This window comes from Filicampus tigris, chromosome 15 (genome assembly GCF_054856515.1).
Source record: "Filicampus tigris isolate MCC_2025a chromosome 15, RoL_Ftig_1.0, whole genome shotgun sequence".
Classification (NCBI taxonomy): domain Eukaryota; kingdom Metazoa; phylum Chordata; class Actinopteri; order Syngnathiformes; family Syngnathidae; genus Filicampus; species Filicampus tigris.
In genome coordinates this window covers 17098662-17117057 of record NC_141231.1, presented here as the reverse complement: position 1 = coordinate 17117057, position 18396 = coordinate 17098662, and the positions used below count along the sequence as shown (strand labels likewise).

Genomic DNA, 18396 nt, shown 5'->3' with positions numbered 1-18396 from the left:
AGCTCGTTCGTCCAATGAGCTTCCTCCTATCTCGACCAGCCTTCTTCCCTTGCCCCGCCTCCCCTTCTCCTCATCCTCCTCCTCGCCCTCCTCGGTTGCTGTCTCTCGCCGCAAACTCACCTCTTGTCTCTCCGGAAAGCCGAAGAACACTAAATGAAAGTTCCCAACATGGGCGACCAAATAATAATGTCCGCTTGACTCGGGGGGAGATTTTCCAAGGTAAGTGAGTTCATTTTGAACTGTTCAAATCGAGCGGGGGGGGGGGGGGGGGGGGGGGAGATTAGCAAGCGGTCTGGCTGCGCGTGCGGCTTGCAGAAAGTTTATCCGTCTCACTCTTTGGGACAGCAGGGAAACTACTCCAATGTTTGTCCCCGTGGCGATGTGTTATGCTACTATCATGTACGTGTGTGCACCTATAAACAACGTTGTAGCTACATGATTATTATTTTCTGTCTTAGCCGACTTGTTGAATGGTTTGATTTGGGTGTCCACATAACTGTGTAGTATCAGTTTATAATGTTCAGAGACTCGTGATTTTGCTATTTATTACGTTTGTCTTTTAGTGCATGCCTGTTGTGATTTTTTTGGGGGGGTGGTAAGATCTTCAAACTGTCAGCTGCGCCAACCTCCCACCCCAAAATTAAAAAAATAAATAAAATAAAAAATACAATAAAATAAACAACACCATACCTGTTCTCATGAAGTGGTTGCCACTGAACAGAAAATAGATTTGAGACAGTGGTCTCGGGGCTACAGATGTGCATTCCTGCAGCCAGTGAAGTGATCAAGGCTTTAAATAGCGCCCAACAGGAATGCAAACAGACCCAGTCGAGAGACCAAGCCTGGGGGCGTCTGGGGAGTAGTAGAGTAAAGGTATTTTGCTTAAAATAAGCAGCAATTTGTGCCCCACTCTTGAATGTCACTCCAATTAGAAAGGACATGTTGTGCAAGGATGCTTTCGTGAAAAGCTCTTCTTGCACTTAAAATTTGCTGTCTTGAAAGTCTGAAAGTTTGTCTCTTAATGTTTAACAACTGCATTTTGAATGATTTTCAGGTTTCCTCCCTTCATTTGGGTATTCTAATGGCTTCATCTTAGTAGGTACACGGTGGCTTATCACTGGCGGTAGCTTTAGGCAGGAAATAATTACCATGATGTGATGCCAGTTCACCAATGACTGAAAAGTGCATAAGATAAGTTACAAACCGAACACTTAAGACAATCTTAATGTGGTTTAGATTTACTAAAGGTGGTTCAAACTACTGCAGTGATGCTCTCCTTTTCACTCTCCATCTTTCTGGCCTAATCAGGAAAGGTTTCTCAATTGTAATCTTTCCTTGGTCCATTTTTGGATGAAAATGAATTAATTTGATACCCTTACGTAACCAGAAAATCTCTTCGTTACGCGCACAGTTTTTCCACTGTCAAAATAAAAATCCACACAGATTAGTTAAGAAAAAAAATGTCTCGTTGTTTTCCTCTTGAAATTCATCCATCCCAAATGAAGTCATTAGGCTACTGAAAGGGAAAAATGCATTTCAATTGTGATTTCACGGCTATCTTTTTGAAATAGTGTAAGGAAAATCCCACTTTTTTTTTTTACATCAAGGATCTCAATTAGTGTTAAAATGGAACCTCCAAGGTTGAACAAAATCAATTTGGTTCATATTTCGAATATTCCCCAGCCCCCTTTAGGAAATAATGTGTTCCAGAATCAAACTATAAACATGTTCAAACCTCATGTGTGTAACATTTTAACCTTCAGTTTTAGTGAGAGGGAAATAACTGCTTTGAGGGTGATTCATCTCACACAAATGATCCCAGCTGAGTTCAGGCGAGAGACAGGGTACACCCTGGAAGGCTGCCAGCCAATCGCAGGGTACTTATAGAGAATCCCAGACAAACTGCCATTCATACTCACATTCACACCTAAGTTCAATTTAGAGCAAGGGTCACCCACCCTGCATGTTTTAGATGTTTCCCTCCTCCAACACACCTGATTCAAATAATCAGCTCATCGGCAACCCCGATAACCAGCTTGATTAGTGATAGACCGATATGTCTTTTTCAGGGCCGATACCGATTATTAGTAGTGAAGGGGGCCGATAACCGGTATTTGGAGCTGATATTCATTTGCTGTGAAAGTGAAAATATTAGAAAAAAAAAAAAAAAAAAACTAACTTGAAATGCCATTAAAATGTTTGTGGAAACAACACATTTTTAGCATGTTGAATGTTTTGTTTTCATTTTAAATATCCAGAAAATAAATGGCTTTGGTTTAATTTTCTAACAAAATGTTCAGGTAGCTCTCGTTACTATTTGTTAAGCTAAATGAAAAACTAAAAAAGTAAATAGCTGCCCAAAGTTTTCTAAAGTAATTAGCGTCCCAAATTTTCTTAACTTTCATTTAACTGAAATGTTAAACTTTCACTTATTTTTGTTTTGATTTCTAACAAAAAAAAAGTGCAGAGCGTTCCCAGTATCATCAGCATGTCGTCGCTGAAAAAATGGACATAAGTGTTTTTCACAGGACAGCGACGATATAATATACGGTAGTTAAAGTGAAAATTCAAATAAATACATACATTAAAAGTACCCTGAAGTTAACTGTTTTAAATTGATCTCTTAAGCGGTATTTCACTGTGCGATGAATGCTTGCGAACGTAGCAATTTTTTTTTTTCGTCGGGGTTCATAAAAGCTGCAAAATGTGGAAAAATGTTCAAGACTTCCAATAAGTAAAAAACGTCTGAACATCTACGCAACCTTTTACGAACCCTGACAAAAAACTCAAATTCGCTATGTTAGCAAGCGTTCGCCACTCACTGAGATAACAACTTTATCGGCCTTCAGATTTGTAAGAAAAAAAAAAAAAAAGGCTGATGACGATATTCATCAAAATGTCAAATATCGGTGCCGATAATCGGTCTGTCATCTACCTTCTACATCGCGCAGGATAGGGGCCCCCTAGGACCGGAGTTGGTGACCCCTGATTTAGAGTCTTCAAATAAGGGGCAAATGGCCACATTGTCAATATCCATGTTCAGTGAGCAATCATTTTTCTTCTAGTGAGCCAACAATTTCTACTCAGGCACAAAACAATATTTTTTGGCCTCGCTAAGTTATTTTTCTCACAGCTAAACTTTCCTTGGACGCCGAATCGCGTTTCAGAGAGGTTCTGGTTTTAGTTTCTCCTCAGCTTCCCTTGATAGCCTGCAGACAGCTCTTACTGGCAGTCCAATCTCTTCTCCAGCACTGGCCAAAGCACACATACGCATACTGTATATGTACAGTATATGTACACACACTGGCTCCATATGGACCTTCTCATGCGCTCGTGCATGCACAATACACGTTAGGCACATGCCTCTATTCGCTGAGGTTTTGAACGCTTATAAACACATAATCACACATAGCCAGTACGCCAAAGTCATATTCTGTACTCTGAACTTAGATTTCACCAGTTGCACGCATATGGGCCCTCGGTAATCAATTCAAAATTAGAGCGAAAGCTGCTCCAAGAACTTCAGCACTGCTTGCCAGCTCTGACTCTGAGGCCATACTTTTCTTGGTTTGTGTGTGTGTGTGCGTGTGTTTGTATGAGAGAGGCAGAGAGAGCCAGCTTTTGATATTGAACCAACTTTGAGGGGCCTACAATGGGGCATTTCTTCTCCACTCTGCTTCTTTTCATGTCGTCTATCCCCACTCGTAGCCACCAAAAGCAGAGTTTAGTAGGTTTCTTTTAAGGCAGGAGTAATGTGCAACCAAATCATAATCTCAAATTAAATCCTCTTCTACATAGTGGTTGGTCCCTTTCTAGTCCGACCTTCGTTCCCGATATTAATTACAGTTCCGACTGCTCCAAGCCACACAGCAAAGCCACTAAAGTGGAGTCTGGTCTTGTGGCTTAGAGTTGTGGCTTCTTTTAAGCTCAGCTGACCAATAAAAATAGTGATTGTTGTGATAATGCTCGTGACGTTTTCAAGTTTCACTTTTATGAAAAATGTACAGCCGAAAATCAGTTTTCTTGATTTTTCTAAAACACAATTGGACAAAAACTGCAGCAATATTTCCCATAGTAAATAATGTAAATCAAACTTATCTGTTATGGGCACGTTAAACTATTTAAATAAAATTCATTTTATTGAGAATAACTAAAGTGTACCATACAGAAACAATGTGAAATAATTGTAAATGACTAATGAAATGTATAAATGAAGATTAAAGATCACTTTAACCTTCATTGAAGACTCTTATGGCATATTAAAAATGGCAAAGATTGCTACTTTGTGGCTTATTGAATCGTCGCACTCTATAAATAAGAAGAAAAAAAAACGAAAAAGAAAACGTAAGGAATGCTTCTGATGAAGAACCCGTAAAGTTGCGCTTACACATGGGTTGATAGATTCCAGGAAATTTGCGTCCGAGTCACACAGACATGAGGATGACTTTGGAACAGACCATTTTCAATTGTATCAAAACTAAGCATAGTTACGAAAAATGTGGTAAAATTTTTGCAGCGAAAAATAACAACTTCAAAAACTGAATCGGATGATAACTAGGGCACGTGAAAATTAAGGCTCTCCTCGAAGAATTGATCGCCAATTCGGCTAATTGATGCCCATTGAGAGCTGCAGTGAAAGACTCAAGTCTGACTGAAATTAACGTCGGCCTGTTCCCAAAACTACCGTTATTTTGGACTCGTACCTCCTGGATGTTGATCCGCCAATCCGGGAACCGCTCATCCAACAACGTACGAATCTCACGCAAATAACGTACTGGGGCAATTACTTCCGTATGCTTCAGGAACTGTTAGCTAACATGCAGCAAGTCATATTCCAACAAGATGGCGCCCCAGCGCATTATCCACGCGGGTTTCATGCATTCCTGGATGAACATTTCCCGGATAAGTGGATCGGTCGTCATGGTCCCGTGGAATGGGCTCGCCCGTTCATCTGATCTCACATCGAGTCTATGGAACAAGGCCAGTGGATCTCCCAACACTTGAAGAAGCATCAGACACGCTTATGCTTCGGTGACTCCCAAAACCGTGTCCGATGTTGGTCAGGCGCGCGTGAAACGGTGGCTTGATTGCTACGAAAAAGGTGCTGCACACGTCGAGGTGTCGAGTGACACACTGTACTAGAAGTAACGACGTGATCGTACCTCAAGATTACTTTTTTAAGGGCTAACCTTGGCTGCGCAAAAAATACAATGCATGCTTGAAATATGAAGGAGAAGTCAAATATTTGGGGATCTTTCTTTCTTATACAGGATGCTCTGCTGGCTTGTCTGGATACTTTTTTGATACACCCGTTGCTGGATAGTTTTTTTTTTTTTTTTAAATCAATCAGCCACAGGACTTCCCCTGAGCATTTAAACACAGACTTCTGCAGTTGCCATGTTATCTCTGACTAGCATGCCATATTGCATTCGTAATGCATTTGTGCGTGGAATTTTTCATTGCATGCCACTGCTAGAGATGGTAATGAAAGTAAATGAGATGTTTCCACACCCATTCCATGTTAGAGGAACTAGAAATACAGAGGGTGATTTTTAGACGGGTGAGAATGTAAGTTATGTGCAAGATTCACGTTTCATTCCTTTTCAACGTCATTAATTGGTTCATGACATGATTAATCATCAATCAGTTCCGTTCAAGTGGCAATTCTTAGCAGTCAATTAATACAGTAATTGTGTAATAATTATGTCTATACTGGGGATAGACTGGGCCGATTATTCTGCGTTTTGACGGATATCGGCATCGGCCTTTTTAAAAAAATCCGTTGGCCGATAATAAATCAATTTAAAAGTGTGTTGAAATCAAACTGAACTTTTTGTTAGAATTTGATAACAAAGATATATATTGTCAAAAATGTATAGTCATTATAATAATAATAAAATCAATACTATGCAAATCTGAAAAAAAAAAATCAATAAATGTATGCTTAAAGACATTTCAACAAAGTTAAGAGTTATTTTTATTTTTATTTTGATGCCAATATTTTCTTTTTTACTGAAATGTAATATCGGCTCCAAATATCGATTATCGGCTCTCTTGACTACTAATAATCAGTATCTGCCCTGAAAAAAAACATGTTGGTCTATCTCTAGTCTATATCTATGATCTATCCATTCAAGCAACCATCCCGCTTTCTGTTAAGGCCGGAGGCAGCCTTTTAATCTGTTTTAAATTTACAGAATCTGCTAGCCACATTTTAATACTTTACCTCTGATGAAAATTAAAGCGCACAATTGGCATCCTCTCTTTACAATACAATTTATAGTGACGTTGCCTTGAACAAAAAGGCAACACAAACAAATAATATTGTGTGGCCAAGCTTACCGGTAAGTTTTTCTTCTGCAGCAAGGTGACGGCAGTATTTTGGACTCATCATTAATAATTGACAGACTTGTCAGTTTCAATTTTGAGTGAGTCCGTTTTGATGGAGCAAAACATCTTTCCCTTGAGAAAAACAACCGCATGTTTAACCTTGCATGGAAAACACTTTTTAAAAGTTTTGGATGGACCTTGGGTGCTGTTTGGGAGGCAGGACTTGGTGGTTTTAAGTGCAATTTGTCAGTGTGTTTGCGCGTGCATGTGAGCGCACGTAGATGCTGACATAATTCTCCTGGAATGTCGATTGAAGATGCGTATGAACCAGCTCCACCTTTTTCAGTGAAATTTGACTGTAACCTTTGACACAAATTCAAGTTGTTGTTTTTTTTTTTCTTCCTCCTCTATCGTTGCCTTTTCATGATTTTATTGGCTCTCTCTCTCTCTCTCTCTCTGCTTTTATGCCTCCCGGCTCCCCACTCCTGCTGTGTTTGTTGTTTTTATGGAGCGTCGGTGTTTTTAGAGGAGGTTAAAGGGACCTTATGGAGCGTGATGATGATATCAGATTTGGCAGGTACATGACAGAAACTAATGGAAATGAAGTAAAAACTGCACACGTGATTTCTATCCGATTTTGATCACACTACCACAAAGGTTGTGTTGTTTTTAGTTATCAAAGCACACTTACCTGTCATAGCCGTGATAAACCCGTCGATGTTCCCATGTTTGGTTAGCGCGCCACAACAGTGTTTGGTCTCTTGTGCTTTTTTTTTGTTTTGATTGCTGAATTTGATCTTATTTGGAATTTCTGGCAGTCTAGCATTTTGTGTTTTAACTTCTGTGTACTGTCCAGAGAGTGAGTACCGTTATATAAGAAGGACGGGGACTGGAGTCTGGGAGTAGGCGCCAGCTCTTAGCAACACCTAAATGCGCTTTCTCTGCTGCCATCACTTACATGGAAATGACTTCTAATTAGTGTGCCATTTGTCCGGAAGAAGCAACTAAAAAACTGAAATAATCAAGTATGCTGTACAGCTATCAAGAACAAATCTGCATTTATAATAACGGAATAACTATGAACGCATGTTGATGAACTAATTAGAGAAATTGTCTTCTTGCCTTTTTCTCAAGCTGATTTTTCAAGGAGAATGTTTGTGAGAAAGGAAGTTACTGTATAAATATGAGCGGCACGATAAGTTCATTCACAACCATATTTGATTGTTAATAATTTTAGTTGCGTATGTCATATGCTACTAGTGACCATAGCGGCAATGTAGTCAGCAGAGGTGGGCATTCCGTCAGACTGACCGTCACTGACGGACGCCCGTTTTTCTGACGAATAATGGGACGCTTTTTAAAATTGGGACGGGTCCCATGACCTAATGGACGACGGTTCAGCAGAATTTAGTAAAATGCCCTTCTCTGGTAGTGAGTAATGTAACATGGAATTGTTCCATACCTCTATTACGAGGCTTGTCAAATGACTTGTTGAGAACTCAAGACGCACACGCATGCACGCATATACACGTATGCGCACGTGTCTCAACGTCAACACACTTCAAAGCCGCCATATCATGGTGGCACATTGAAAATCAGACTCATATCAGTCCCTTCATCCGACTCGCACTGCCTCGATGGATGGCTGTTAGAGTTTTTTTGTGCGTGTTTTACTGTTTGCCTCAATCATAAATGCTAATTCAAACCATTTCGAACTATAAATTTGGAGTGATATATACTGATATATCTTTCTTATTTGCACAACATTGACTAAACATTTCGTGTTCCGCCAGCACCACGTTAGTAATCAGGTGCTGGCATTTTTAAATCATTCAGAATTGCTTACGTGTCAGAATTTAATCATACGTGTAATTTATTACTGGAGTTATGTAAGTGCAAAGTTTTAAACAAATAGCCAACTCAATGGCTAGAGGCAGATGGCCATCTTTTCTCACTCGCTTAAGTACTTCTTGTTCCCTCCCCAGTTTCCAGGTGCTTGTTCATGGAGGATTTATTGGCCGTCTCTAAATATTTAAGAAGTGTTACTCCTTGACCTGCTGTGTATAAAAAAAGCCCTGACCTAACTCTTTATGGCTAAAACTAAATCCAATTATAAGACTGTTATCTTGTATTTTTTCTTTTACTAAAAGTAAAGTGACTTAACGCTCGGCGCATATCTGAACACTGTTTTACATTGACAAGAACATTGTAAATGTTATTATGTATATAATCTGGTTTGCGTCATTGCTCATATCAGCTATTACAAACATGCATCACTTCCTGTTTACCAGCAGTCTGCAAGAGAAAGACCCAGACGAACTGCTCGGAGCTGTATGTAAAGGCTTTGTGTATTGATACAAGCTTGTTACTAGCAGGGCAGTATGGCGTGATAAAAGAAAAAAAAAAGAAACAAGTGCGCATTATTCTCTTCTCCATGTTTTTCCCTTTGTGTCTGTTACCAGTATTAACTTCCTGTAAATCACCATTACACATTCATTGGTTTGGACTGTGCTTTGACGCTATTCATACTTTTACGCATCGTTAAACAGATGCCGATTTATGTTGTGCGCAGTAAATATAACCATGCGAGTTTGTTCTCCCTCTTAATCTTACTTAAGTATTTTTCCAATATCAGTTTCTCCTCATGAATCTTCTCCTCTTAGCGACACTACTTTCACTCCCCCCCTCTCAGTGGAGTTGGTAGCAATGGGCAAAGACGAGGAATTCCCAGCAGAATGACTCACGCCTCACGAAATTCGGGGTCGATGTGTGATGGTCACAACGTGTTTGCGTGGGTGGAAATTGGTGGAAAGGGGGGTTAGCGCTTCCCAATATTTTTTCCTTCCTGCTGAAAAAAAATGAATGGCGGAAACTGTTAGCTAACCGTGTTAAATACCGTGTCCACGCAACAATAATTGGTTACATAGTTATTGATGTGTTTTTGAACTTGGCTAATGGATCTACACTAGGTCTGCGTTAACAAGAATAATTTGCCACAGTTTAATTTATGAAAAAAAAAACTAAAAACAAAAAAACGTTGAAAATGCTTTACCACTTCTGCAACGTGTGTGACTTAAAATATCCTTTTGTGTTCTTCAAAAAGAGTCATTTGCATTTCTGTCATTTATTGGACTTTTTTTCGATTAATGGTTCGGAGTAGTATTTGAGCCTCTGAAATGCCTAGCGTTTAAAATTTGCATTGTTATGAAATGACACAGTCATCAATCACAGCTAAATCCGTGCATTGTATTTGTGTAGATGCATGCATTTTTGATTTCCACTGTTGCATAAAACGGCAATCACCAACTATCTGCTTTATGTCTCTATAATTACTTCCAGCAGTAGTGTGGCGCCAGTCAAATGCACTTGGACGCTGCATTTACTTTCTCTCTCTCTCTCTCTCTCTCTCTCTCTCTCTCTCTCACACACACACACACACACACACAAGCGATCAGCACAGTGTGGCAAACCAGATCTAGGCAGTTTTGTTTTTTTTTGTTGGCCAGTCAACCTGCTGTCTTATGGACTTGGACTGAGTTAAGTACAGCAATCATCGTCTGCATGTGGGAGTTCTTGCATTTGACAATTTCTTTTTTTCCCAGGCTTTGACAGCAAGCCAAATAATTTGGCTGGTCTATTTATCTTATCTTAACTGTTTGATTTGTTGTTTGATTCCGTATCGGGTAATAGGTTATCCAGCTAGAAATTGATTGGATAGAGTTGAACTGGGGTGTACCTTTTAAGCCTTGTTGATTAACAAAGAGCAGATGGGATGAGTTGCTGATTGTTGAAACAGTGCTGTCTCAAAGTGAAGCCTACAATAGATGGAAAAAACTATCAAAAAAAAACAAAACCTTGCCTGTTCCACTCCGTCTTTTCACCAGAAAAAAAAATGTTTGTCAGAGGACACTAATGGGGTTGAGGTCAGGGACTTCCACACCACTCATCCAACCAAGCCTAGGGACTGTATATTGAACGTGTTCTGTCATGGAGAAAAGGGCTTTCCCAAAACGTTCGCACAATAAGCATATATTCTTCCAAAATAATTTGATGACTTATATTTTAGTATAAGTTTTCGCGATCCGATCACGGGAAAGGAAATCAGGGCCTATCGTCATTTTCAGCGTATCAGTAGAAAAAAGATCAGCTTTGTCTATTTTCTCAATTTCTAAACGTCATAAAGCGATGACAATCCTGACACACAAAGATATTGCCAAATGGAACAGCAATATCTTAGTTTGATACGACACAATATAATGTTTCGGTTTTGTGTGCTGGTGGCGTAAAAAAGACGAGAGGCAGAAAACCACATCCACACGAGTGCTGGGATTCCACAGAAATGCGTGTCGTTTATGCAAGCTGCAACTGTTTAAAACCGGTTGTACAGAACTTATTTCTTCATAGATGAAGCAAAAACAGGAGACCGCACATTACCTAGCATCACGGGGTGAGTTGATAGACCAAAAAAAGAGGAGCTTTGTCCTTTGTATGCATTTATTTATTAGCGGCACCATATACAAACGGTGCTGCCTGGTGTTAGCCGGCACACAGTATGAAAAAATACATCACCCAAAAGACTTTTATGTCAGTATTCACTGTGATACGTTGATTTAAGAGCTCTAGTTGTTGCACTGTCTGTAACTGATTCATTGGCCGTTTTAAATCTGTATTTTGTTTATTACGACAACTTTCGTGTTATCCCAATGGAGAAAGGCATTAACATTAACATGGAATTAACAGTTGGATGTGAGTAAAAGTGGTATTCTAATAAAGTTTTATGAAAACGAGTGTCCCGATCGCTATCGAAGAAACACCAAAAATTATGCACTGCATACAAGACAGCAGTACCAAATATACAAGAGGTATACGGGCTTGCCCGCTCTGAAAGTCACTCAGTACTCAGCACGTTCAAAACTGTTATACCTGTGATTTTTTTTCTCGTCTCATGTGGGTTCTCTCAGTGTTTTGAAGTCGGCCGACAATTTTAAAATCTTGCCATGTGAACCGGGCTTTAGTTGGCATATTTTAGATTGACAGATATCAATCCAAAGGCGCATATAACGACGTGCTTTTTGACGGTAGTGCCCATGCAGGTTCTTTGTTCCAGCTCCAGCTGAAAATAGTCCGAACAGTCAAGTCGTGTTAAGATCTGTAAAAACTATATGGATGATTTTTCGGGTTTTGTGTTGTGTCTGCTTTCCAGTAATTATTCCGTTGATAACATGATGAGTAAAGGGTTAAGTGAAAAGTGGACCTAAAGAAGGAGTGAAGTTCTGGTGAGTTCTTGTGATTCCTGTATGAAGAGGAGGAACGTTTGCCAGAGTAGCTGCTGCACACTTGTTTAGAAACAAAAGGTCTGCGCATTATCTGATTTGGTGTGAAAGCAACAAAGAAGGTGTAAGTCATTTATGCAACCAGGGATCAAGCAACGTCTTGCTACATTAGGAAGTATGAGGCCAAAACTCAGCCGCAAATTTGCATGAATAGGTTTGTCAGTAACTCACTTGTGATGCAGAGGAATGTCTTTAGGGAAACATCTGTTTGGCCACTGTTTGTGGTCTTTGGGTTGTCTCGTGTGGGACAGCGGGAACAAAATGTTTTGGACCCTGTGAATAATGTAAAATGCAGTCTACATGCAAAAGCTGGTTAGCATGCAAAAAACAAGTCGGACACTTTTGGAAAATTGGAAGAAAAAAAAAGAAAAAGAAAAGAACCAATTCCTATTGTAGCTCTGTGCGATGGCCAAATTTTAAATCCCGTTATGAGGTATGCCACAAACGATTATTCTAACCGATTAGTTACCGATTATTTTTGCGATTTGTCGACTAATCAATCAGGCCTTGCAGTTTATTGTACCTACCCTGCTTATTCACATTTTAGCAGATTTTTTTTTTCATGGCAATTATAAGGGAATGACCGTAACTCACAAATTTTCCCTATTCCCCTTTCCTAGTTATGATTTGCAAGTTTCTTCTGCAAAAACAAGCCTCCTTTTTAGCAGTTACATTCTTGACTGGTTTGGGAATCATCAATCTTCCCTTTTTTGCTGCAGTATCTCTGCAAAAAGGCCAATAGTAACTTGACTTTTCTGTGGTTAGCATTAGCACCTGGTGATGTTTACAGTGGCACTCTCTACCGCCTCAGAGGTGGTGTAATTTATGCACCCGACACCTTGCTGCATTCAGGATTGAGTGCTATTTTTCTGTGGGTAGGATTGAACAGTTGTCTCAGTAACTCTTTCCGCCTTCCCTCTGAAATCTCAGCGTGATGGATCGCTACCCTGTGTTTTGATATATGGACGGCACTTCCTCAAATGAGTAAGCATTGTGAGTAACTTTGCTGATGCACGATGATCACGGTTGGTTTGAAATGACCTGGAATCAATTAAACCTTTCGCTCCTCAGATATTAATGGATAACTTGGTTCACAAGTTAATCCAACACACCTTACTCAAATTTAACAGCGCCGAAGCAGCAACAACCCAATCAAGCTTGTGTTATTGATAGTGAAATGAAGGACTGTGTGTGTGCACTTTTTTTTTTATTCCAAATGTGAGGTTATACTGCGAGCGAGATAGCGGTTTCCACGTCCAACCTTGTGCGTGCATTTTGCATCGTGTGAATATCTGGCATATGGTAGCCATCTTGCTCTGGCGGCTGAGCTAAAGGAAATTCCAGCATTGTCGAATTTAGGCCAACATACTGCCACAGCGATCATTCAGTCACTCAAATAAGCATGCACACATGTACACACCACAGGTCAGGTTTGTGTGTACCAAAATCATTCTGAAAAGATAAATAATTTGAATAGCTCAATAACAAGCCTCCAGGAGCTCAGCATGCACAGATACCTTTTAACATGTCATTATTCCAATTTTCTTACTTAGACACTCTGGTCTTTTTCTGCGGATTGGCTGAGTGCTATCTCGGTATACACATGGCAGCCATTATTTATTGTGTCTTTAGTCTTTGACTTTTTCCATGGATTGTATATGGCACAGACCTTTATAAAAAACGAACTTGATCTATGTGTTCTGTTTTGGCGCTGGCTACCATCATCATACATGTGTTTTTCATTTATACCAAGATTTAAATATCAAGGGTTCGCTTAACCACATGCTTCTCTAAACCTCAGTTATTCTTACATTAAGAAAAAAAAAATCATTTTAAGTTCATTTCACATTGTTACAAACATTTTGCCACTTCAACTCTTACTACCATCTTAACTTTATGGGCTTCAATGCCAACCGTCTACTCTAAAAAAATATTGAGCTCAATTGACTTGTTGTGTATTGCATTTTAAATCAGGGTCTCCAGAGTTCAATCCGGAAGCTTAATATATTTTTACAGGTTTTCTTCTCGAGCATAAACCACATGGCACATATTAAACTGTTTCAGAATTGTTTCAAAATACTTTCTAATACTTCTCAAATCTAGCGTGTTTGAGTGTGGAAGAGATAAAAGGTTATGTTTGTTCATGTTTGTTCCACTAACTACGCCACGCTCACAACCCCTCGGGGGGGAAAAGTAGGCACTGATGCAAAAATGCGCACTGATTGAAAAGTTGACTTATCTAAAAAAATTAAAAAAAATCACACAAGCAACCCCCGACTGCACTGAAGTGCTTCACATATGGGAGTTTAACGTAAACGCGCACGCACACTTGTCCGTCAGCAGAGTTGTTGTTGCCAGAAACGGCCAGATGAGTGTGCAGTGGTTGCTGTAGCAACTTCGATCAACACAGGAGCCATTGTTGTGTCGCCCCATTAACATGACACATTTTGGCTTGACCCCCAAATCTTGTTGGTTCAGTGCTTGTGCACATGAACACGCACACACATACACACACACACATGCTGTTAGCTGATCCCTCAACTAGTCATCTATTTAATCTTGAACACATACTGCCTCATTGAGTCAAAAACTCAATGTACAGAAAGTTAACAATTAAATATCCGTCTTTGATATTGTGCAGCAAACTCTAATGCCCAGTGAAAACAAACAGCATCTTCTGTCATTTGAGAATATCGTCGCTGTCATGTGAAAAACATTTGTCAATTTTTTTTCAATTTTCTTATTTTTACGTGAATGGTGTTTCAGCGTTACAGACATCTCATTAAAATTAAAATCTCATGAAAATTTAAAAAGTGTTCCAAAATTGCGCATACATGTTTTTCACAGGACAGCGACGATATGTGAGTAATGTTGGAAAGTAACTCGACTGAAAATAGAAATCTAACTACCGTATTTTTCGGACTATAGTCTGCCTTTTTTCAGTTTGGCTGGTCCTGCCCTTATACTCAGGTATGACTTATACGTATATATGAAAATTGGAGCTCGAACTGGTGCCCAAAATTCCTGTTCCCTAATTGTGTTGACTTTCTGTGCATTACCGCCACCTTCTCTCCACCGGTGGTAATGCACCTAAAGTATTTACCAACCGCCAAAAAAACAATAGAAGAAGAAATGATGGAGAAGAAGCAGAGTTAGAAGTTGAAGAACTGTAGTTATGGCAACTGATATGTGACTTAACTCTGCAGCCGCCGCTAGTATGAGACGTGGGCCAAAACACAGATTTACTATTTACAACAGCAAAGGCGCAATAACCAATCAGGATTCTACCTTTGGCCACAATATGACACGTGATTGTAGTTAAGGTCCGTTTTAAACTAATAAGAACAACTTAGAAGTGGAAGTTTCGTCCAACTGGAACTCGTTTCCTGCCGTCAACGTGTAGTGGATCGACAACATTCTTTTCTTCGTCATGATGCATTTTTTGAAAATTTCCCCACTGTGGGATCAATAAAGGCATTCTTATCTTATCTTGATGGTTACGACTTATAGTCGATGTTAGGGCTGCACGGTATATCGAAAAAAATATCGATATCGCGGTGTTGGCCCATGCAATATGCATATCGTAAAAACATGCAATAACTTTCTTATGGAATTGTATGCTTTTGTCTGAATCCAACGAGTCAGATGCAAACTTAAATGTGCATCGCTATCCATTAGTTGGATATTATCAAGGAGAATTACAGTTAGTTAACTGAGCACACACTGAGCATGCTTATTTTGCTGCACGGAAAAAAAAAAATCTTTCATTAGATAATAAAAATGTCATTTCTTTAGGCATAAGTTAAATATCGTAATATCGATATTCAACAACCATATCGCATATTGCATGTTTTTCCAATACCGTGCAGCCGTACTCGATGTACAGTCTAAAAAATAATGCATTGCACAATTATTTTTTCAAAAGTCTTGTACAGTACCTAAGCCCGCTCTGAACCACCTTATTTATTTCCGATTATATCTTTCAGTCCTCTCCGTCTTGCTTTTTCCCTCGTAAAGATGACTGAATGTGCAGCGGCATGCAGCAGCGTGAGTGACTCAGGGTGTGGGATTGTGCTGCCACAGAGAGAAACTGTTAAGAGTACTTTTGAATCAGATTAGTCATCGCGCAAGTGTGCTTGCAACTTATTTTAGCAGCAAGCTGTTTTTGTTATTAGCTAAGGTTTTGTTTTGAACTTTGGCAAGTACATACTCCATGTTCTTCTGACTGTCCACCACTCATTCATATTCAGGCTACAAGCATGAGCTAATGTTTGACCTTTGTCACGATTCCTCAGCTTTCACCCCTGGCCTCATTTCTTGAATGGGTTTCAAACCAATAGTCTGTAAGCGTCATATTGTTCTTTTGCTCACAGACTGTTGGAGATTCTATATAAGACCTGTTTTAAGCATATGTAAGGGGCACCCTGGTTTTGTTCAGCATATTTTAGACATGATTGAGAGAATACATGCATTCAGATGGCATTCTGGTGATAAAATCCATGGCTGTAGACGGTTTACTTCTGGTTCTTACTGGGAGAGATAGACAACCGTAACAATTGGCGGGAGTGAGTCGCAACGAAATCCTGCAGTGAGAGAGACTGCCTGTGGAAAGAACACGTGTTGACGTTTGAGGAGTTATCAGTGGTCCTTGACATAGTTTCTCTGCTATCCTTTGAGTTCACAAAGGAACAGAACGCCAAGGCCTTGTAGAATGATTCATTAAGTTTACTAACAGAAACAAAAACATTTTTCGATAAGTAAATCTCGACAGTTTCATTCGTAGACTTGATTCTCTCAGAGCATGTACATCAATAAAAACATGGAGTGTCATAAAATGAAATCTTTTTTTAAAGGTCGTGTGTAAATATATGGTACAAAGGACATTTTACTACTCAGATGTTTTCCTGTCTTCTCCTAACACTATATGATACCAAATTGTACATCTTGGAAAAAAGAAGGGCTTTCCGCAGGTGTGGCAATTATTCCAGGGTGTACCCCACCTCTCGGTACGCGTCAACTGGGTTAGGCTCCACATCACCTATCACCCCGAACAGGATAAGCAGTAGAAAGTGGAAGCTTAAAAATGTTTTGTTTGACAGCAATTTTATACATTTGTATATATGTGTGGCCAGTGGTAGAAGAAATCATTTGATTTAGATGCATTGTAATGCAGATTTAAAGAGGTTTGGGTATAGAAATTGCCTGTCCCCCCTTACGTGTTGGTATATTAAAGCACAATCATTTAGAATCAGCATTTGTCCTGGAATGTTGCTTTTCTTGCAGATGTGCGTGTTTGATGCGAGTGTATTTTTATGATTTGGCCCTTGCTATTAACTTGGTTGCGTGTTGACTTCTCACAGGAGTGGAGATACTAATCAATGAACTGAATACATGGCTGTAAAATATCCACAACTACTGGGTGACTACATTGCAATTGTTAGCTCCCATCTTGGTTTTGGCACACCACAGTGTAATTTTCATTCGGCAATCCAACAGTGAAATATGAGATTTTCCACTAGTTTAAGAATTGCCAGTGGCGTCGTTTTCTTGGAAAGGAATAATAAAAAAAAGGCCTCTTTTATAACAGCCCACATACAGAACTATGAACTATATAATGATTTTCCTTTTATATATCTGTATTTAGATGAATCTTTCTGTAGATTTATAATATCAGATCAATGAAGAAAAACATAGAATACTTTTGCCTGTTTTTTGAGCTAGACCAAAAACTACCGAAGGAGTAGTTGAAAAGTAACGCTGGACACGACAAGATTACAGTGGTATACCTTGATGTAAATGGATGCTTCAAATGACTTCTAGTTTGGTGTATGAACAGATTAGTATGATATATGCGCCAAAGTTTGAACTAAATGTTTTCACGTTTCGACTGCTGTCATTGCGATATCAGCATATTACGCGGCCGGTCAGTGTGGCTCAGTTGGACTTTTTGTTCTGCTGTTGTGAGCTGTACCTTTTTTGTTAGCAATGTTAAATATGACCCCCCAAAAAATCCACTCGGAAGTTACCAGGAATTAAGTGGACTCACAATTTAAGCAGAAAAGATTGTGGCAGCGCCCATGTGCATCTAGCGTCAAGATTTCAGTGTCACAATAGTCACAGATGATCGCCCGCAGTCATGTGGTTGATTCTAGTGAAGTATTGTCCCTGTTAAGCAATGTTTCATAATGTTACTCATTTTATTTTTAGGAGGTTGTTGTTACTTGTGTTTTGTCCCATTGCCTTTGGCTCTTGAATGGCATATCAAGCAAAGACTTTGATTTTAATCATCCGTGACTGGTGTTGAGTATTTGAGTCCATCTGTTTGAGATGTTTGACCAGAGGGTGCACTGAGTAAAATGAAGACTGCTACTTTAGCATCCCCCGCTATCTATCTAACGTGCTCATCACTTGGGATCAGTAATACGGTATTTTTATTTCGTTTCATTTGGTTTGGTTACATTCCTGATCAATTTTGTTCTATATTTGTCTGATAGTTATTTTGAAAATAAAATCAGTGCGGTGCATCAATATTTATCCAATAAGTTAAGAAGCATTTCATGAATGTTTTTTTAATGTAATCATATCAGGCTAGTCAATGTTGGCTTGTACACATCAGAGACGTTGACACAAATTTGTTTCCTGAAGCTTGAACCTTCTGGCATCATAGTGCTAGAAAAATGTTGCCAGGAACTGCCTGCACATTAGAGTGGGGAGGAAATTGAAAGAGAAATGG

The 18396-nt window shown here is 39.4% G+C and overlaps 1 protein-coding gene across 2 annotated transcripts in view; it reads left to right on the top strand.

Annotated features, from left to right (window-relative positions):
* Positions 1-74: 74 nt before the first annotated feature.
* The window catches only part of il11ra (interleukin 11 receptor subunit alpha), a 34101-nt gene continuing 15779 nt past the window's right edge, over positions 75-18396 (top strand). For both annotated transcript variants that reach the window (XM_086053186.1, XM_086053185.1), the window contains exon 1: positions 75-219. The gene's annotated coding sequence lies outside the window, so the exon portion shown is untranslated. The remainder of the gene's footprint in view (positions 220-18396) is intronic.